Here is a 22,009-nt window from a genome sequence, read left to right as displayed (position 1 = left end):
AGGGAATAAATATAGAAAGTAAAGCAGGCAAAGCAGGTGCTGGCTTGTAAAACCTTGGCCAGAAAGGCTCCCCAGGAGGTTGAATCTGGTAGCTTTGCAACAGCTTCACAGAGACACAGAAGAGACAGAAAAAGAAAAAAAGAGAATGTGAATGCATATGCATTCCTTATTGCCATATATAGTATATACAGACATTTGGTATATACCCCCTCAAGCTCTCACATGCCAGCACACAGCATGTACGATATATGTGCTGCACATCCTTGGTTCCATGTGCCCAGATCTGTACTGCACCCATGTATGTATATACACGTCTACATGCATTTCTTATGCATGCATTTGTCAGCACACCCAACCACCACCCATGAACGTGTGCTGCCACACAACACACCACGCAGCACAGTGTATCTGCAGCCTCAACGCTCACAGCTTCTTGCTGGTGCTGAGCCCTTTCTCTCACAGCTCCCACTGAGCAAACAGCACAAGGAAATCACCGTTCTACCCCATTTTCTAGTGATCCCAACTCCTCCACACTCAGTTAAAAGACTTTTCTCCCCTAAAAGAGTCACAAACAATATGCTACTGTCATAAAAAGCCACAGATCCTTCTGAGAAGTCACCCCATACGTCTGTGACATGTGGGTACATACCGGCTCCCGCACTGCACAGCCTTGCTGGTGGGATGAACTCAGAGCGGGGCTTCTGGAGGCACGCAGGGTGCTGCCAGAGTCACGACTTTGGGTTTCTTTCACAGCCCTGTGAAGAGAGAGAGAGAGAGAGTTACCATGTGATGCGTGCCGGGTGGGCTTACGATGGCTCTTCTCTAAAACTTGCAACTTAACCCACACAACTTCTGGGAAACGGAGCATTTTCCTTCCCCAGCTTTTTCAGACTGAAGCCTCCGTACTTCTGGACCGCTTTACAGCAGCCACCCTCTATGCCCCATGAAACCAAACATCACCACCTCTAATCACCGAGCTCTAAGGTGCCACACTAGGAACGTAACAAGATGTGACAATTTGTAAAGGTAGGGATGCAAGGCATAAAATGAAGCACAAAATGCGAGAAACAGCTTAAATCTGTCCTTTGAGCCAACAGAGGAGGTAGGAGGTATTATTCCTGTTTCAAAGCTCATAGGATTTGCTGTTACTCTAACCGAGTTGCTGCTGTGTTTCCCTGTGCAGCAGATGCTGGTAGAGCAGAGAGGCCAAGCCACACAAGTGGCACCCTGCATGCATGACCCCAGGACATGCTGCTGAGTGGATCCACAGAGACAGGCAGCATCTGAACCGCACACTCCTTCCTGCCCCTGCCCAGCATCTCATTCCAGCCACAACCCCAGCACTCTGACATCCCCATCCCTACTGATGACAAGTGCAGGATCACTTCATTATTACATCTCAACACAAAAAAAACTACTGCTTTTTGCTGCCGTAATGATGGAAATGCTCAGTTCAGGCTCGTGCTTGCTTTACCTGAATCGCTCCTAAGGATGTATGAGCCCACAAGTCTACCAACAACATACAGCAGAACACAACAGGTGGCTCACAATCCAGACATCTCCATCATACCAATGCCACAAGAGCACACTGATGTCCAACCTGACCCCTGGCACCTCCCCAGCTCACCCCCACGGACCCTGTGTTGGCAGCCAGCCTACAGGGCCCACGTGTGGGTAGGGCAGGTACAGAAGTCCCTGAGAGCCTCAGCACTGCCTTCTGGTGCAGTGAGGACAAATGGGGCCAGAGATAGCAGTGGCCTCTCCCACTCACCACAGGGTTCAGAAATTTAAGATGAGTTACTGCACAGTTTTATTGCTGCTGAATTCAGCCATGGAGCAATTTCTCTTCATCCGTCATGGAAGAGACAAGTATAAGCAAATATTATGGTTGTGCAAGTTTACTTTTCATTTTAAAATGATGTAGAGTTATATACAATTTAGGTCCTTCCCACAGGCTCCTGGCAATATGCCATTTGGTCTTATCTGCAAAGGCAGAAGACAACAACATTCCCCTCTGGTTCCAACACTGTTTCAATTCAATCCACAACAGCACCTCTGGGAGCTCCAGGTAAAACAATATTCTTGGGATCCAACCTGTGTTTAGAAGACCTTGGCTCAGATTTGTCTTCCAGCCAGTTTAACTCAAGAAATATTTATCAGATCAGTTACAGGATGCCAGCAGGCTCAGCTCACTGACCCACACCCTCTTCTCCCTGCTGTGGCTGTCCCCATCAGTTATCCCACTGCACGGCCACAGGCTTGCAGCAAACCCACTCCTGCCTGCCTCAGCTCACCTGAGCTCAAGGCTGCCCATATCCCAGAGCTGATGTGGGGCCACAGGGCAGCACCCTGTCCCAAAGAAGCACCTGCCCCTCTGTCTGACATGGCTCCTCAGCCATGCCCATCCCCACCTTGGCTCAGGAGAAGAGCACAACGCACAGACAAACCCCAGTGATCACTGGTCAACACAAGTCTTCGCTCCGCTGCAGTGCCCAGGGAAATACTTCTGAAGACCAACCCTAGGAGTCACCTCTGGGTTTCCCACTTCTCCCAGCAACCTCTGTGGGAAATGTTCAGCTGCTTTTGCAGCAGAAATACCACTAACAGACATCTTTTTGCTTTACACAACTCCAGCCCCTTCTCTAGCTTACCACAATGGATGCTCAGCGGTCAGCACGTGTCTAATTCTGATTATGATCCCGCACCAAAAGATTCCAGAATGCAATTACAACACTGCAAGAGGTAACAGGAGAAAGTCCCTCTGGTAACACAGCTCAGCAGAACACAGTTCCCATCTGGCAGAACCCAACACAGCAGTGTGCTCATGCCTTCAGAGCAGCAGCTGCAGGGACAGACTTCCCAGTCCAGACACATGGATGTGCACACACGTGAAACTCTATTTTTATGTGTAGTGCAGTACAGACCACTTATTTAAATGCACCCTCGAGCATTTCAACTGGCAGTTTGTCATTCAAAAGCATTTTAAAGCAAAGCCAAACAGCAGGAATCAGTCGGCACAGTCAAAGCACTGAGCAGCCCCTGAACAAAGTACCATAACAGGGACTTATTAAAAGAAGAAGCATTTCCTTCTTTTTTCCCCCCCAGCTAGCTAAATTTAAGGTACAGTTCACAGAAAAACCGCTCAGAAGTTCTAAAGCCATCCCAAATGAAAGATACAAAGCTGAAAGTGATCTAAGTGCAAAATTCTGAGATGCGATGACCAGCAGCAGCCCGTGCACTACTGCTGACACCACTGCTGTGCCACTGATAGCATAGATCACAACACCTCACAATAACACCTTCATTTAAAGCACAAGAACAATACATAAAGCAAGGCTTCCTGTTTACTGATCTACCTTTAAATCTGGTTTACGCTTCAAAGTCTTACAAGGACCCAGAGTTCAATTCCTACTATTGTTTCCTTAAATCAATACTGCTATACTTGCAGAATCTGCAGCCTGATCACCAATACAGCTGGGATAAAGCAGCCTCACATTGGGAAGCTCAGTATCAGCCTGAGCACTGCAAGGAAAATTGGAGTTGTAACTGCTCTGGTTGCCAGTTTTCAAGCACTGACAAGTTCAGAGAGTCAGCCACCAGCACGGCCTGACAGGGGTCTGCTCCTGTAGGGCTGGCAGGTACACGTTCAGGTCCCCACATGACAGCCCCACTCAATCTGACCTTTTCATTTTAAATGAAAAACACTTAAAAGCCTGTACTGCTTTGACATGTGCATTTTTATGTCTTTCCCACACAGTTCTAATATTTGTTGTTTACTGGCCAAAGTCCCCAGCTCAGAAATCTCAAGTTATTTCCTCTGCTCCAGCAGTTCACTGGCAAAGCTACCTAAGCTCCCCATGCACTGCACAGTTAGGACAACAAGATCCTTCCTATGAAAATCTCAGCTTGGAGTCTTACACTGACTTAAAACTCACGTTATATGTACAGGAAGCTCTGCACCTGAACACCTGCCCTGAGACACAGACCCATCTTGTTAACACAGGACACTGATGCCTGCAGGATCCCTATCAGCTTTCTGTGTTTACTTGTTCCTGTGCTTCTCAGGTTTCATTTATTAAACTGCTCGATTCAAAAGAACATTGCTGAAGCTATCTAACACAAAGATCATGCAAGATAACTAAAGCTGGAGACATTTCCTTTTTGCTGCTCTTCAGCACTGCCAGCAGCAGCACCTGCTCAGAAATTCACCAATACACACACCAACAAACCAATGGGCCCAGCTGCTGCCTTTACTCGGAGGCCAGATCCTGTGATGGTGTAAAGCAACAAGCATGCCATGCAAATCTTTAGTTTTGATCTACAAGGAAGCACACATCCTTTTTTTTTTTTATTTTATTGTCCTCATCCATGAGCTGTCTGCAAATCTGCCACCACCACACGTGTCAAAATAAGCAATCATGGGACTTATCACTTCCAAACCCCTGGTTCTGGTTGCAGCAGGAACTGCCAGCATCAGCTGTGATGGGAGGAGTTAGCAGCAACTGAACAGCAAACCTTCAGGCTGCAGGGCAGGAGAGACTATTCTAGCATGCTCCTTCTGGCACAGTGGGGCTGGATCCAGCTTCCTCAGATAGACTACAGTATTAAAACATGTGGGAAGTTACTCAGGCATGACGCATTTAGGCAGTAGACAAGGAAGCTGCATGCAGCTGTCCCTGCAGCGCCCCAATGGCTCCCAGTTGGGGCACTTGGGCAACAGCGTAGGGATGGCAACTGTAATGCTATAATGGGATGATAATGGCAGGGTGGCAAAGCCTTTGGCTTTCAGCAGTTCACCCGCGCTGCCAGCTGTGATTTATGGGTCTGTAACACACACCAGAACTGGACCCCATATTTTCAAGCACAGGCTGTTGGCCTCATCCCGTTTGCATTCCTGGAAGTGGAAGATTTTCAGAACAGCCTCATTGATTCCCCCCTGCACACACCATTTGCTGTCTGCATTTTGCTAAGCCTCGTCAGGGAGACTTCGAGCAAAAGGGGGGCAGTTCACTTTCTCACTTGAATGCACCCCAGCTTCTTGATCAAAGAAGAATAATTGATTTCACTTTCATTCTCATGCAGTATAAGAGCACCACAGAGCCTGGGTTTCAAACAAAGGATAATGTTTTGCAATTCAAAAGCAAAAAAATTCTTTTCCCCCAGTCTCACTAGGCAGCCCCAGCAGAACCTGCCTGACTCCCAAGCCTGAAGTCAGACCAACAGTGACCAAGAGCATAAGGAAGCAGAGGACAAACACTGCATCCCAGCTGCTGGAGACAGAAGGCATCCAGCTGCCCCCAGTCTCAGCTCAGGGTCCCTGCAGCTCATGTTCAGGCTGAAATCCCACAGCACAGAGACAGCATTTCTGTGCCCATTTGCTGTCAGTGGTGTTGCTTACGATAAACAAAAACAGAAGTTAAATGTTATCATAAAGTACTATCTTCCTTCGTCCATTTGGGATGTAAATGGCAAGAATTTGAGGGTAAGAATCACCTCTTCCCAGGCTTGTTCGAGTCACGCCACAACTAAACCCTTGGGAAATGAAACCTTTACAGCCCTGAGCCAACCAGAGACTCTCTGTGGTTCAAGGCTTTCATTTTACCCAATTTCTGCCAGGTCGTTTGAGAGCTGCTACAGCTACTAGGCAGCCAGCTGGACTCCCCCTGCTATAAGCATTATATATGCCCACTTATAAGCATTACAATCCATCACAATGTTTGAAAAAGAACAGCAGTGTAAGACCAGCAAGTCTCTTCATCTGGTTTAGAACCTTCCATTCCCTCCTCACCCCCATCTCCACAGATGCCTGAGCATGAGTTATCTTCTTTCATTTTCATCTTACTACCAAACTTCTATGGTTTCAGACTTGGAAGGAATACTTTCAGCTGAAGTTACAACATCTATATTAAGAAGGAAAAAAAAAGAACAATTTCTTAGTGTAGTTGCTCCACCAACCTTCTTTCCAAACGACTGGATCAAGAGGCTGAGTAAACCTCTTTCTCTAGAAATAGAAGAAAAATGAAGAGGAAAAAAAACAATGGGGCAGAGGGGCAAAGGTTAAAATGGAAGTGTGGCAATCAGCAGCCTTATCACTGAGTGCTTTTCATGAAAACATGTTTGTTTTCAACAAATGTTACCATCACAGATGTAAAAATAGGAAAAATGAACTTTTTCGCTTTACAGAACTAGGACTGAGTTGCAAGCTGATACTTCCTGCAGAAAACTCAATCTTGACAAAAAGTCACTTATACCAAATATAGATTCAAAATCTGGAGAAATCCTAACGAGCCCTACTAACTACTCTTACTACATTTCAAAACTAGGAGGAACACAGGTGTCTGTAGACACATCCACCCTCTGAACGAGAAAGTACAACTACTTCCATTATAGATGATGACTGAGACACATAGAAAATCTATAAAAAGACTGTTGTAGTTCAGATTACCCCAGCTCCAGTCAGAATGCAGGTCTCTCACTGTGTTAGACCCTTTGGAGGCAGTTTTTCAGGCCACACTCTGTAACAATGCACTTCTCCCTGCTGCCACAGAACCCAAGTCCCCATGCGAGGCTGGGGAGAAAAGGAGAGGACAAAGCCCACACGCAGCGTCTGTCCACCCCTTCTCCCCAAAAGGAAACCAGAGCATCATCTCCCACCACCCCAGGTTGCACAAGCCTCAGCATCAACAGCTAAAATAAGGTGCTGCGTGATATCCCCAAAAGGAAAATGGGAGAAGATCAGTTTAGGTCATGGAGTTACAATGGAAGGGAAATGTGATCCTAATCCCCTGGCTCAGCACTCCTGTGAACCCACCGTCCCATTGCATGCCTGTCAGACACGCATCTATCTTAACACAACAGCCCGATCACCTGCCTGCACAGCCACAGCTCCACACCCATCTCCTACGTGTCAGTCAGGGAGCCACCATTGCATCACACAGCAGTGGGGACAGCAGGGACAGGAGTCCCCACATACACCTGTGATGCACTGGTTGCATAGCACCAGCTCCGTCTGCACTCCTGTCTTCCAGCTGGGCAAATAGGGCTCAAGTTCAAGCTCCAATAAGCCCAAAGCACCATGTAACAGAAGTGGCCTCACAGGCTTCCATGGGAATGCTGCCGTTTACCCTCCTGCCAAAGGAGTAAAAAATGGGTTTTTTTTTCCTCTCCTAATTAAAATTTAAGAACAAAAAGTCTTCAGCCACTCTGTGCTATTTTACCTTGACCTAGAGAAGTAGATACACTGGATTTGCACATTTCCTTCGTTCTTTGCTCAATACAAAGAGCAGCTGTACTCCTGGACCTGCACAACTCAGTCCATTTTGTCTTCCTCTTTCTCCAGGAAAAGAATGAGGCTTTTGGTTTGCAGAATGGTGAAGTTATCAATTGACAGAATCTTAAAGATTGGAAAAGACCACTCATTTAATCCAACTGTCAACTCATCACCACCATGACCACTAACCACATCTCTAGGATATCTCAGCACCTCTCAGCTCCCCCACTGGCATTCACAGGCAGAGATCCCAATTCTGCCCACGTAACTGACATTTTCTCAGCGCAAAGATCCCTTGACCACTAATTCTCCATTTTCTTCCAAGAGAATGCTGCACAAATTTTCTCCAGCCTGATGTACCTGAGCACGGTATCTCAGAGAAGCACAGCCTACTTGTCTCACATGCCAGCACTGTGTGGGTGCAACATCACACCATGGTGCGAAACGTTTTGAGACCAAGGAAAGTCTCTTCAACCTTCTTCCATCTCGCTGGTGTGATTCACAGGAGCACCAGGCAGCGTAACACTGCAGTCATACCTGTCCTCACCCACTCCTACTCTACCATACTGAGCTTGTCAGCAGGAGTTTCATCACTGGCACTGAAGCCAGCGTTGAATTTACCACATCGATTGGTTTGTTTGTTGCTTTTTGTTAACAAAAAAAAGTGGTGAGGGAGAAAAATAGGAAGGAACTTCTGGAGACAAGGATCTCTCTATCACACTTGCCAGCTGATGTTTTCAAAGACTCACACACACACAGCACCACATCAGCTGCCATCCGGCATGCAAACAAGTGAGACCAGCTCCACACCAGCAATCTGCCAGGCTCCAGGAGAGGTAGCAACTGCTGCAGCGAAGAGAAAAGAAGGAGAAAGATTCACACTGCATCCATCACAAGAGGTATGGCCACATGCCTGGTCATCACCCATGAAGGACACAAGGAATAAAGTCACAGAGGAAAAAAGCATCTCTGTGAGCAACCACTGCCAGAGAGCAGAGGCCACACACACGCCAGCAGTCACAGGGCTGACCATGCAGCACTGAGAGATATCACACAGCCTTCAGCCCAGAAACAGGAGACGTCTGTGAGGGAAGAGCTGGCAAGGGAAGACAGTTTCCTATGAAACCAGCAAGACCGCACATTGCGGAGGCTAACAGCAGCCATTTGCCCACAGCCACCATATATCCTGTTACAACTCCCAGAAATACAGCTGACTCGATCCCCAGCCTTTATCAGTATTCACAGAGACCAGAGAAGGTCAGAGTCGTCATCCAGGAACAGAAAACAAGCACAGCGAGCTCAATGGGAACTTGACAGGACAAGAATGACTGCAGTCACGGAGGAGCAAGAAGAGCTCACAAGCCTGGCCCTCTTTTGCTGAGGCTCTCAAAGAAGACAAAACCCCTGACCTTTGATTAAACTACGCTACTCTCAGAAGAGGGGGTGGTTTAGGGGCCCAGGGACTCAATAAGAAACTATTTATCTCAAGGTCATGGGTTCATCCCCTCTCCAAGTACTTTTTGCTTAGTCAATTAAAAGAAGGGACTCAATCTGCATTAAAAAACCTGTTACTAAGGGCACAGTCAGATAGTGCCTTGTGAAACAGGCAGATTAAGAAGATACAGCAGCTCTGCAGCTCCTTGCAATCACAGCAATGCTGGGAACACACCCAGTGCAGAGCACAGCCTGCTTTTGTGCCCTGAGCAGCAAAGCATAGGAGAGGACCGCCAGCAGGGCCTCCAGCACCAGCGTGGACATCCCAAGAAGCACTATTCATGGGGCTGATTCTGCTCTGGCCTCCAAGCCTGTTCCAGGGAGACTCATAGCATCCCTGAGGTGCTCAGAGGCCGAAAGCCCACCACAAGGTCATGGTGGGGACAGGAAGCCTTTGCTGCCTGCAGTCCAAACACAGGGGATGTCCATGGACATCTGTCAGCCCTCAGCCCTGTGGTGCTACTGGACACTCCCACACAACCCCTAGAAGGGGCTCTTCCTGTGGCTGCCCTGCTATCCAGCCCATCCAATGACACAGAGAGAGAGAGCAGGGAGGAGAAGGCATCTCTCACTGCACCATTGGGCCCAGAGCAACGTGTGAATCAAAGTTAATGCATATCTGAAACCAATTACTGATAGAAACCAAACTATCTAGGAACTCCAGCTGCTGCATTCAGAGCTCCCAGTAATGAGTGTAGTCAAAACCTTTTCTTATTTTCTATCCCCCCCCCAAAAAAAAAACAGAGACTAAACATGCTCCAGCACACGGGGCACACACACATCTCTCCTGCTTTTAACAGCTTCCCACCAAGAAAATCCAATCCCCCCCCAAAAAAAAAGTTGCTCTGAGGTTTCATAACATTTTTAACAGCTGCATGCTTTATACCTATTTTTCCTTTCATCCAGAAGCAACTTTCAGCTGAGAAAGGATTCAAGCATGAACTCGTGGCAACCCTGACAGTAAGACCTGACCCTCTTTTAGTCAAGGGAATGAGGTCCCCACGCATCATGGGTGGTGTGAATAAAATGGTGAAATAGAGGGGCCTGGAAACAAGTGGGAAGCAAGCAGAGCTCCCTTCCATTTCCCACTGAGGGTAATTATTGCAGAGAGGACTGCATATCCTTTTGGCTTTTAATTAGTGGCAAACCAAGTCAACCTCGGCTCATATTAGTGAGAAACTATTAGGGGCTATGGCTCTGCAGCCAAGGAAAACAAATCCACACTGGTCCTTCACCCCAAGAATAACTTCTGATTGTCAAGTACAGTTACCAGGGGAATGAATAGCTTCTCCTGCAAGCGCCTCAGTCAATTAAACTAATGCAGACAAAAAGGCCAGGCAGTGGTGGCTGCAGAAAGCACAGGGTGAGGCAGATGCATGTGCCTGGCAAACAGGGAGCACCAGGAGCAGGTTCAGAACGATGATGGAGATTAGCAGTCCATAGCCACCAGAATACACTGGAGGCTTCTCCACGGGATGCTGAACAGTAGAAGCTGATATCCTGAGCTGTGATTCATATTTAGCAGAGAACGACAAAGATCTGAGTGAGGAAACACCTGCAAAAAGTCCTTGGTTTATCAGTAATTCAGAACTGTCCCGTTGCTGCCTCACACTCCACTCAGCAGCCTTATGATCCTGCCTGAAACTCTGGGCAAAAATCACCACAAAATAGAAGCTGGGAGAAACAAGTACAATGCTGGGCTCTTTTTGAACACGAAAGCCAAACATCTAAAACATCCTGATCATCTTCCTAAGCACCCACCAAAAAAAATCCAGTTGCAGCAGGAACTTGCTTTAGGTAATGCTTCTCTTTGCAGATGGGCACTAACAATCCATACACCACGAGGATGATTCTTTTTCCCTTGTGCACCTGCATTTTATTAAGAAGATAGGTATGGATCTGGGAGACTACACTGGCTTACAGAGCCTTCCTTATTCCTTGCCATAGCTTCATACTCTTTAAAAACTAGCCAAACACCCAAATTCCCCTTAAAAAGTAGGGAAAAACAAAGAGTTTTTGGAAGAAGGCAAGGCAACAAACAAAATCCACTGCTACCTCCTTTTAATTGGGTTTTAACCAAGCGTGTATGTGTATATCCAGGTCTAAATCCCACCTCCCCCCTGAAAAACTGAAGGAAGTTCAGTGGTTGGTACAGCCCGATGTCACCAAGGCAGTGCTATGCAAAGTTGTGCCCACACTGCTGTGGACGTGTCCCAGCTCAGACATGCTCCTCTCACAGGTGTTGCTTGGATCCCAGGCATCTCTCTAGAAAAGTGCAATGCTATTTAACTTCCTCATGAGCTCAGGCTGCTGCCAAACATCTGCTGTGATTAGCTGGTTTGTGTTTGTGAAGTGCACACAAAAGTTATCGTAAGGAAGAAACTGGCTTATTTATGGATGTGAATGCTGGACCGAGACCTAAACCCACATTCTGTATTTGCACATGTGGCCTTATCTCCCCTGCCAGATATCACCGTCTGAATCAAGGATGGACGTACGAGGTGCTGCCTTGAGTGCTCTCAGCCAGCAGGTCTCCTGCAGGCTCCAAGAAGCCATGCTGCAGCTGATGAGCCACCCAAATTCCTGCTGGCAGGGGACTTTGCATCAGGTTACACATTACTCTTGGGTGTCCCTCCCTCCCACAAAGGCCTCCGGTGACTAAGTGCTGAGGAATGAGACAGAGGAGCACAGAGGAGCGCGCAGCTCAGGGGCCACCACAAAGAGCACTGCAGGAACAGAGCTCCCCAGCAAAGAGCCCAAGTATCTTCTAAATGGACACAAACAACTTCATGATAAGAATTATACACACTAATTGCCTGCAATAACACAACCACCAGTGCCTTATGTGACTTAGAATTAGACTTACATGACTCAGAACTGCTTTGCACCACGCTGCAAATCCTAGACATACAGCGCTGCTCTGCCAGAAGCTGCTGCTCTCCTTTCCACCGCAGATACATTTCAATACTTACCAGGTCTCTATCTTAGTCACATTCTGCTAACACACACTTCTGACATCCTTTTCATCTTCCCCCATAACCAATCTCTGTCCCATGTTAAACTCTCTGCCCTCCTACCAGCACACTCTGGGTTATCTTCAGCTCGCAGAGCTGGAGCTCAGCAGACCCCACTGCAGGCACAGCCTCTGCTTGGGTTCCTGGGACTTCCAACACGCACAGCTTGGAGAACTCACTGCCCTCCTCTGGATACTGTAACAACCAAGAGGCTACAGTTCATAGTTAGAGATACAAACAACACGGAATAGGGAAGAAAAACAATGAGAAGGGCGAGCAGGAGTCCTCAAACACAGCAATGTCGAGCCCAGAATTACTCATGCCATTCACGGGGTGGATAGGCCTTGTCTTGTTCTGGAGATCAAAAGTGTTTGGAAACATCTCCATTATACCTCCAGTAGAATGTGCACAGCTAAAACACACAGAACATGTTCCTGTCCTAAAAGGTGCTTCCACTAGAACAGCTGGAATTAGACCAGATGGATCCAACGTGGGACCTCCTGATACACACGGCCAGCTTTGTACACCCAGTTCCACCCATGAATGAGGGCACACCCTTAGCCAGGTATGAATCAAACCATCTGAGACATGAGAAATGTATCGAGAGCTGTTGGAAAAAAAACAAAAACAAAAAAAAACACCACCAAAAACCCATAAGGTTGTTCCTGCTTCACTGCAATCTACCTTCAAGGTATGGGGAGCAGCCCTGAACACAACAAACCTAGAGCCAGCAGATCACTTTTGTGAGAACTTCTTGGATGTGACAGCATGATCCCAGAGCTGAAACACCGCCCCAGGCAGAAAAATAAAAGGGTGCACTCAGACCAGAAGCACAGGGTACTGCATGCAGGGAACTCGGTGGTGCAGGTATGGGTACGACACCTCTGTGAGCGTCCTCACACTCTCAAGGTAGGACATGACCCATGCAGGCAGCCACTGCAACATCTTGGAGCATGAATCCTCTTTTTCACTCCAAGGAACGTGGCAGTAAAGCAATGTGAGGCTGTGTAAAGAGATGCCAACCCATACCCACTCATAAATTAAAGGCGGTGGGGATCACAAACCAACACATGGATGTCATAAGTACAATGAGGGGATGTAAGCTGATCTCGTGCAGAATAACTCACAAATAAAGATGCCCTGCAGGGACCCCTGCGTGCAGCAAGGAAGCGAGCTCTGCTCTCACAGCTCCTTCCCTTTTCCAGCTCTCTATTGATAACCACGGCCTCCACATGCACTCACACCCCAATTTCTCAGCACTGCCCCTCTCAGCAGAGTAAAACACACTGTGCAAAGCAATGAAACAAGGAGCAGAGGCACTTCATGAGCTGCCATCCTTTTCCCCAGACACTTCAGACACCTGGGTGAGTGGAGTGCCTCAGAAAAGCATGCTTGCTTGTATTGTTTTAAACTCAGCTGCTGCTATGGCCTCACTCCCAATTGTCTATTCTGAAAGAGGAGTTACATGCCAAGAAAGCTGCCATCATCCCTACAGTAGCACAGAGGTGTGCCTAATGCCACTGTTAAAGGCTTAGGATTTATCTGCTGCACTCACAAGGTGATCTCCTGCTCTGTATGACGAGGCAGAGAGGTACTGCCATTCTGCATGCCACCGAATTGCTTCCGAACAAAGGAAACCAGACTTCTCTCTAGATAACATTAACCCTTTCTCCCACCGTTTCTCCCCCCATCTGTCTGCATTTGAAGTAAATTAGGATTCTGGTTCAGGAACACGCTTAAACCTTTGCTTATCTTTAGGCACACAAGTAGCTGCAGAGAATTCAGCTGGATTACTCACGCACTTGAATTTCAGACTTACTATGCAGAAGGTTCACCAAGCCTTCCTTAAATGGCAAAGATGCAGTGCTGTGTTTCCCAAGCATTGCTCTGCACATCCCCAGGAACTCTAGGAAGGAGAGGATCCCCTGTGAACACACCAAAGTGGGACTGTGCTAGAGAAAGCAGAGCGAGCATTGTGAGGACAGGCAGTCTCCCACAAAACATCCCGCTATACAAGTGATGGAGAACCACCACAACCCTAAAAGAAGCTTAAAATACCCTAAAATTGGTGGTCTCACTGTACACAGGAAAAAAAGCCACTGAAGAATATACAGCTGATGATGTGGAGTCTCCATTCCCTTACTCCACTCAGTGAAATATGTTATACATAGACAGCACCTGGACTTCAATCATTCTCATGGTCCGCTTTTGGACCTCCCACTATCATAGCTTGGATTTAAAAGCATCCAAATGCCAAAGGCAAAGACCAGCTTCCATACTTAGCCAGGCACTTTGATACCCACACACAGTCCTTGGCCCCCAGTCAAGGATGACAACAACGCATAGGAGGCTGGTAAACGCGAAAAAGATGAGGGAGATGGACTGTAAAGATAAGTCCAACTGCAGTGCACAGTTCAGAGTAATCTTCAGAGTTGGGTGGAAAGATACTGAATTCACTCTGTATTTACAAACTTCTTTTTTTAACTATTTTTCTCTGTTTGGTTATCAGTTATGACTGCAAACCAAAGTGAGCAAACCTGGTCTAAACGGCTTTTTTTCCTCCTGTATTTCAGCGTCAGGGATGACACGACTCTCTGCTTCACTCCTCACCAAGCCTCGGTGCCCCATTAGTAAAATGGCAAGAATAATTTTCCTTCACCTCAGGAGGGCACCACAGAAATAGTCACCCCAGTGTGCAAAACACTTCAATGGAAGAGCAGAGAGAACTCTAGAAAAGCATTACAAGGAAATTAATAATTCCGCATTCAGCCTTGAGTTTGAATGGCATGTGGTAAATAAGGCTTGGGGCCAGAAACTGCACAAAAAAGAAACCAAATAGCTGCTCATTAAGTATCACCTTCCATTCCGAGCACAAAGAATAGGTGCTCTAGCAATTAAGTGCCTATATCATAATATCTAGTTGCAAGGGGGTCAAATTAAAGTTTCACTGACGACTCTCATCCCTGCATTTTGTAGGTTTGAAGTGCTTGGACTTTACAACTATAATACCATGATTTTAACCAAGTGTGTAGCTTGTAATTAACTACAGCATTGCCACATGGTTACTGCAATCACTATCTGCTCATCTTGTGAAATCCAGATTACAGGCTTGTCTTGGCCACAGCAATAGCTTGAGGTATCTCTCAAAATTTGCCCAAACCCATGAAAAGCAAATCATGCCTCAAGCCATGAGGTGTGCTCACTTCAAGCCAGTTGATCTCCTCTGGGGCTGAGCTGAAACACAAACACGGCTGCCACCAGAGCAAGGCAGGGCAGATGTGCAGCCGGAGCTACTGCTGCTTAGCTGCTAATCCATGCATCCTCTCAACCAGTCCCTGCTGCAGCGTACGGACTGAGACTCCCTGCCTTCATTCAAGCTTGCCTCATTAAGGAGAGTAATTCAAGTCTGCTAAGGTGAGGCAATAAATTGCTAAAATAGAGAGAACTCCTTGTGGTACAGGCGTATGGCACACAGATGAACCCAGTGCCATACAAAACTACAGCAGTCAGGGCACAACCAACATGAGAACTGCAGCAGGGCTGGCTGCAAGTCACCTGTGGAACACACCAACTTTCTCTTCAGAAAACTGAGTTTCCCACAGCCAGCTTCATTGCTGAAAAAGCCCTAGAGGATGTATTTTAAGTAACCAAGGCATGCAGCTGGACCGTTGTTACCTTTTCATGCACCCATACCCATCCCACAGCCTCTTCTCAAACACAAGTCTGTATCAGCTTCCTTCACACTCCCTGCCTTGCCCACTGACCAGGCTGCCAGGGAGCCCCAGACAGCAGCAGGCTGCCTGTCGCTGAGCTGTGCAACCCTGGAAAAGGCTTCAGCTGGAGCAGCAATCAGGAGCCCAGGAGGAAAGAGAAGGAAGAACTGCAGTTCCTGACACTGACATCCACTGGCCTGAAGCAGGGGAAGGGGGGAGTTACAAATGGATGCATAAACAAGACCTGACTGTGTAATTCAGAGCTAACAGGGTAGTTTACTGAATGTTAATTAAATCCTCAGTGCCTGTTACCAACTGTGGAGATCAACTTATTTTTAAATTAAATAAGCAATAAATGCTTAGCTGAACTTCTATTAAATTTCACCCAGTCAATGAAGTATGTGGGGCTTTTAATAGACATTAAACAAGATAGTTATGGCAAGTTAGTTGATATTTTATTACCTTAAGATAATGGCCGTATTAAATCTCAACTAACTATTCCACTGGCAGCACAGTCATCCAAGATTTGGCGGAAGTTTGCCTGCCTTGAAGCATCACTGGGCAGCAGCAGCAGAGAGAGGAAGGCAGCCAAGTGCTGAAAGGCACCTACTCAGAGGATGCTCAAGTGCATAAACCCACTTATGTGCAAAATGGGATCCCTCCAAAAGGAATGAATCCCAAAGAGCACTGTCCACACCGAATCACAACTGGCATAACAACAGCAGAGACCCTCAAGCATCCCAACTCCTAGAATCACTAAGGCTGGAGAAGACCTTTAGGATCACCCAATCCAACCCATCACCACCACACCCTCAGATCAGATAAAGTAATTACAGGGTTACTGAGGAATTACTGTATTACAAAGAGCCCTTGACGCCACAAAGGAACCAATAAGCATCCAAGAAATGATCAAAACCTGTATTTTTTTTTACAAGAAAAGGTTATCAGCAGCCCACAACTCTACCAATGTTTGTTTTCCTTTCTCGAGCACATTGAGATAGTTTGGGAGTGCTTCTGAGTGACTCACACGTGTGTCACTGTCACCCACAGATTCCAACAACAGATACCAACAACCTGAAAGGACAGAGACTTGCTGACAGCTACTTAAAATGATCATTTCCATGCCAGCTCTTGCGCTTGCTCAGAACATGATTGAAACCAACTCTTCTGAGATTAAAGCAGTCTCTGCACTGAGGTGTCTCTACCAGTAACCTTAATCACAATGATTAAGTGTGGGCAGTGTTGTGTTTTTTTTTCATGCTTGGTTAGAAACATTCTGAACTCAACCTGCTTGCCATGCCCAGAAGTAGGAGCAGAAAGAGCAGAGCCCAGCACGCAGCTAACCTCCACTCCTTGGGCAAGCACAAGCTGTCAAAAGCTTGTTAACTCTGCGGGCTTTTTTTGGTCTGTGGTTTTCGGTTTGATTTGTTGTTTTCTTTTCTGTGTTTGTTTTTGTTTTACAAAACAAAACACTCCTGACATTAAGAGGAGTAAAACACTGAGCTCTTCTTACTTCACTGACACCGTCCTTCAGAGACTCCTGGTGCACATGTAAAAGTTGATTGCAACATCTGCCATCCAAAATCTCCCCTGGAACTGTTGTAAGTTATTTCAAGTCCTGCATTTTCCTATAGGTAACCCACACTCTTTAAAGTTTTTGTGCCTTCCCAATCAGTGCCTTTGGTAACCCACATCCTCAGATAAAGTACGGTTTCCATCTCCCCCACTCTTGCCTGCTTTTCAAATGTGGCTGCAGTTCCAGTAAGCTCTCTAGCTTTTAGCAGAATTGCCCTGCTGTGAGAGCAGAGGGCGATGATGATTTAGTGGGGTAAATCATTATCTGAATAAAAGGTGAGAGTCTCATTGTCTTGTTCACACATGCATAAAACAAGCACAGGTGCTGAATCCCATACTTCTGGTAGATCACATAGACACAAATTTGTATTCATATTTCTTCCCCCAAGCTTTATCTATGTTTGAAAAGTAAAATGCCTTAGAGACACAGGAGTACCTAAAGGAAATGCACATTTCTTTGTCATCACCACAACACCTCCAAGACCTCTCAGTGCACCCTTAGGACTCACAACACCTGAAGAGCTCCCCAGAACTTCAGGCAGCCCATGGCTGGAACCCAGCTCAAAGCCCAGTGGCCAGGCAGGCTTATCAGGAGAAAGGCACTGCAGCATGGCTCCACCATTCAGATGCCGGACAAGGAACGAAACGCTACTGAGCTCTCACTGTCTGCACAACCACGATGAGCAAGGAATGGAGAGGCTGTTGTGGGCACCCTGAGGGTACGTGTTCCCACCAATGCATGAAAACTGTCTTATTGCAAACCATTTGTTTTACTACTACTAAAAAAGCTACTGCTTTTCTCCAGCTAAAGCCAGCACGAGATGTTTCATGGAAACTTGCGTAAAATGTTTTTTTTTCTTTCCAATTAGATGTTCATCATACAGAAGGCAACACTATTACCTGGCAAAGCACCTGATAGTCATACAACCATCCTATCTTCTTTCCAGACTTGGCTAAATTCTTGCCTTCAGCCATATTCTGCATGATAAATTCAACCATTTAGTTACACATTACACAGAAAAGCATTTACTTCTTTTCACTTTGAATCACTCACTTTCACCCAACATTTCCCAAGCAGTGGCACAAGAGAACAGACTCCTTTACCTCAGCATTTATCACTCGTGTGACACCTTTCTAATGCACGTCCTTTCTGTGGGAGCAATGCCAAACTGCTGACCAAGCTTTAGGTAGGGCAAGAGGAAATGGCCACATTGGCCATTTGGTCCAAGGGAGGTTCAGGTTGGATATTCTTCTCAGAAAGAGTGGTGGTGCAGTGGCACAGGCTGCCCAGGGAGGTGGTGGAGTCAACCCTGGAGGTGTTCCAGAACCATAGGGATGTGGCACTGAGGGACATGGTCAGTGGGCAATATTGATGGTAGGTGGACATTTGGACTAGATGACCTTAGAGGTCTTTTCCAACCTTAATGACCCTATTATTCTATGATACTGAACTCTGAGGTTTTACAGCTCTCTAGCATTTTCGCAATCCTTCTCACAAAATTCTCCACCAGACTTCACAAAGCAGAAGGGAATTGCTCTGGATTTGTTAGCAAATATTAGACAGTCAAACCCAAGCAACAACATTAACAAACAAAGCAACAGGCAGTAAAATGAAGTGACTGCTGCCTCCATTTTGACCGCAGCCCTCCATACCGTAATTTGTACTGTAAACTTTTAATTAAAAATATATACTGATGATCATTATATATTTAAAAGCACTTCAGCTCTACTGAGAGCGTAGCTGACACTTTGTCTCGGCACACTGCAAAACTCACTGCTCCAGCTCCAGAGCTTCACATCCTCAGGGAACACGCGCTTTGGCAAGCAGCATCCAACTGAATCTGCAACTTACATGGTTTGGAAATTTGAATTACCAGAATCAGGAACTGGTGCAGCACAAGAGAGCAGCCAATCATCTCTCAGAAACACAGCAGGCACCTTTGATGTCCAATTTGCTCTGGAAGGTTCCAAGGCACGAGGCAGCAGAACTGCACCTGAACTTTTCTGTATCCCCACCGTGATTGTTGGGATACTGGACCTGAAAACCAGCCTTAGCCCTCTAGTGTACAGGTCCATTCTTGCTGGTTTGCCTTGGTTTCACACGAGATCGTGACAACATGAATTTACTGCAGGCTGGGCCTGCACCTGCAGAAGATGAGATACCCATGAGATCCCACTTCAGCTTCATTTCTCTGGCCACGTCCTCCTTCCCCACCCAGGAGTTCATCCTGCTGCCTACAAGGTTGCTGCAGCTTACATAGGGCCTGTGGCGGGCCTGGTTTCTGGGGAGGAAGCCTTAAAAACCACTCGGGTGCCCTCTATGCCCAGAGATCAGCTCAAGGCCCAACTGACCCAGCACACCACTCTACCCACAACCAGAGCGACCCAAAAGGCCCACAGTGGCCTCCAGCTGCTCCTGAGCTCCACTCAAGGGGAGCCCTCTTAACAAAACTCTAAGCAACCAAAAGAGAGGAATAACAGAGCTAATAAACTCAGGATGAATTGTTGTGGGTGGGCAAGGAGAGAGAGTAGGACAATGGGCAGAGAAAAGTTTTACATGGCGCATCTTTGTCCTTGGATGGATATATATCTCCTGAGGGAAATCCCATCTTGTGGAGCACTGCTGAGCCTTGTCTGGGGCAGACCTGCTGCACGGAGAAGCAGAAAGTCCATCCTGTCCCCAGATCACACTGCTGCAGGCAGGACAGGGAGCAGCTGCTGGTAACGGGCAGATGAAATGTTAGGCCCCATCTGTGGCTCCAGGCATTTCCCTGCCTTCCTCAGACCCATACTGGTAATTAATTGCATGATTGCCAACACCTGCTACATGACCCAGACCACAGGTGTCCAGGAACTCCCTGATTTCTCAGATTTTGTCCAAAAACTCATTCCTGGAAGGTATAAGCATCAACTCTGCAGGAAATAGATCCAGGAAGCAAAGAACCTCTCAATTCTGGATTGTTTCACCAAAATTGAAGGCTTCTGTGAAACTACGCATTCCACATGGGTCACAACTATTTTCTGCACAGAACTATGGATATGTAGGAAGATGCAGCGGCCAGCATGACGGATCCCATAAACTCTTCAAACTTCGTGTAACCAAATCACCTTGGTCAGAGACAGCCACCAAACAGGAACCTGAAGCCCGAACCAAACAGCAGGGCCAATTTCACATGAATGTAGAAACCGAAAAGCCCATATGAAAAGAAAGCAGCAGAAACCAACACTGTGCACCCATGGGGCCACGCTGCTCCTCGAAGTACAGAGCAATTACAGCAGTTTTCTCTATCAACACCTCCTACTCGGGAGCACTGCCTTCTCCCAAGCGCAGCCCCAGGGCGTGGAGACTGCTCAGCTCTCCTGCACAATGGCAGGAATACAAGTTGTCTGTTTGAAAGGGGAGGGAAACAGGGGAGGAGGGGAGAAGGAAAAAAAGAATAAAGAAAAAAAAAAAAAAAAAAAAAAAAGCCCTTGGGTGACGTAAGGGTGTGGGAAATTTCTACAGTACTTACCTGTTGGGGAAGGGTGGGCCTCCCCTGGTGTATAAAAAGCTGCCACGGCTTTGCTTAACTTGTTACTGACTACCGCCACCCGGGCGAAGGGCGAGGGGGCATGGCCGCAACCCGACCAGGTGCACCTGCGGGCGGCGGAGGGGGGAGGCGGCCGAGCCGAGCCCAGGAAGGGGGCACCGGTGGGGGGAGGGGGTCAAGGGGAGCTCCCGCTACCGCCCCACCCGGAGCCGCTGCCGCGCTCGCCCCGGGCCAGGGGGACCGCGGTGCCCCAGGCGTGGGGAGGAGCTAACCGTGGGACCCCCCCCTCCCTCCGGCGTCCGGCGGAGCGACTCGCCCCGGCCGGGGGGGGCTCCAGCTGTTGCACAGCTGTCTCAGCGGGCGGGGATCGGTGGTGGGGGGAGAGAGGAAGGGGTCAAGTTATTATTCGTAACAATACCTCGGGGGGGAGGAGGCAGCGGAGGCGAGAGCGGCGGCGGCGGCGGCGGGAGGAGGCGGCAGGGGTGGGCCAACAGGCGGGGCCGGGGTCGCGGTGGAGTTCTGGCCCGCCCCGCTCCGCCCCGGCTCGGCCGCGCTCCTCCTTCGGCCCCCCACGGCCCCGCCGCCGGCCCCTTCCGCCCGCCGCCGGCCCCTTCCGCGCTCCGCTTCCCGGCTCCAGCCGGCCCCTCCCGCGGTCCCCCAGCCCCCTCCGTGCCTCTCCGATCCCCACCGTTCCGTCCCGTCCCGTCTCCCCCCCCCCCCCCCGGCTCTGTTTCACTCCACCCTTCGCATCCCTCCCTCCGGTCTTTCCGGTCCTTTTGCACCCCCCCATCTCATGCCGCGCTCCCCCCCCCCCCCCCCCCCTCCCTTGCGTCCCTTACCTCCCCTCCGGCGGAGGAGGTGGGCTGCGAGCTCCGAGCTCCCGGGGACACCCCCGAAACAAAAAGCGAAAGCGGCGGCCGCTGCCTCCCGCCCCGCCGGGCTGCTGCGCTCTGCCCGGGGCTGACGTCAAGGGCCCAAATTCCTGCCTTTCCCTGCAGGCAGATTTGTCCATGTAAGGGCTGGGGCCGGGGCTGGGGCGGCAGCTCGCGGCACCTCGGGGGTGGGGGAACGGCGATGCCGCTCCGGCCCAGACCCTGCGAGCATCGCTCCCCCGCCCCGAAACTCGGGGGTAGGCCCTGGGGTGTCTGCACCCCCTCGCCCAGCCCCGGGCACAGATCCCAGCGTTCAGCTTCTCCTGGAGGAGTTTTGTGCTGCGGTTTTGTGGCCCTTTTCCTGACATGTTTTATTCTGTTCTTCCCCAGCCAGGAGAAGCGCACAGTGGTGGACGATGCTCGGGGTTACAAAGGTTCTGTTGCCTGCTCGTAGGTTTGATACAAAACCTAAGGAGCTGGGGGAGGGAAACCGTGTTTTCTGCTCTTTCTTTCAGTTTGTTCTGTGGTTATTGATTAAAAA

The 22,009-nt window shown here is 48.4% G+C and overlaps 1 protein-coding gene across 10 annotated transcripts in view; it reads right to left on the bottom strand.

Moving 5' to 3' along the window:
• LOC125697421 (LIM domain containing preferred translocation partner in lipoma) overlaps positions 1-21,568 on the bottom strand; it is a 320,474-nt gene extending 298,906 nt beyond the window's left edge. For 4 of the 10 annotated variants that reach the window (XM_048954619.1, XM_048954617.1, XM_048954614.1 and 1 more), the window contains exons 1-2: positions 21,015-21,112; positions 650-755 (exon numbers count right to left, since the gene is read on the bottom strand). The gene's annotated coding sequence lies outside the window, so the exon portion shown is untranslated. Of the gene's footprint in view, positions 1-53; positions 104-649; positions 756-13,597; positions 13,704-13,836; positions 14,017-20,578; positions 20,704-21,014; positions 21,113-21,435 lie in introns of those variants that run through there. The other 6 variants (XM_048954615.1, XM_048954616.1, XM_048954623.1 and 3 more) reach the window with 5 other exon arrangements.
• Positions 21,569-22,009: the final 441 nt, after the last annotated feature.

This window comes from Lagopus muta, chromosome 9 (assembly GCF_023343835.1).
Source record: "Lagopus muta isolate bLagMut1 chromosome 9, bLagMut1 primary, whole genome shotgun sequence".
Classification (NCBI taxonomy): Eukaryota; Metazoa; Chordata; class Aves; order Galliformes; family Phasianidae; genus Lagopus; species Lagopus muta.
The sequence above is the reverse complement of the archived record's forward strand: the minus strand, read 5'-3'. Positions and strand labels throughout refer to the sequence as shown.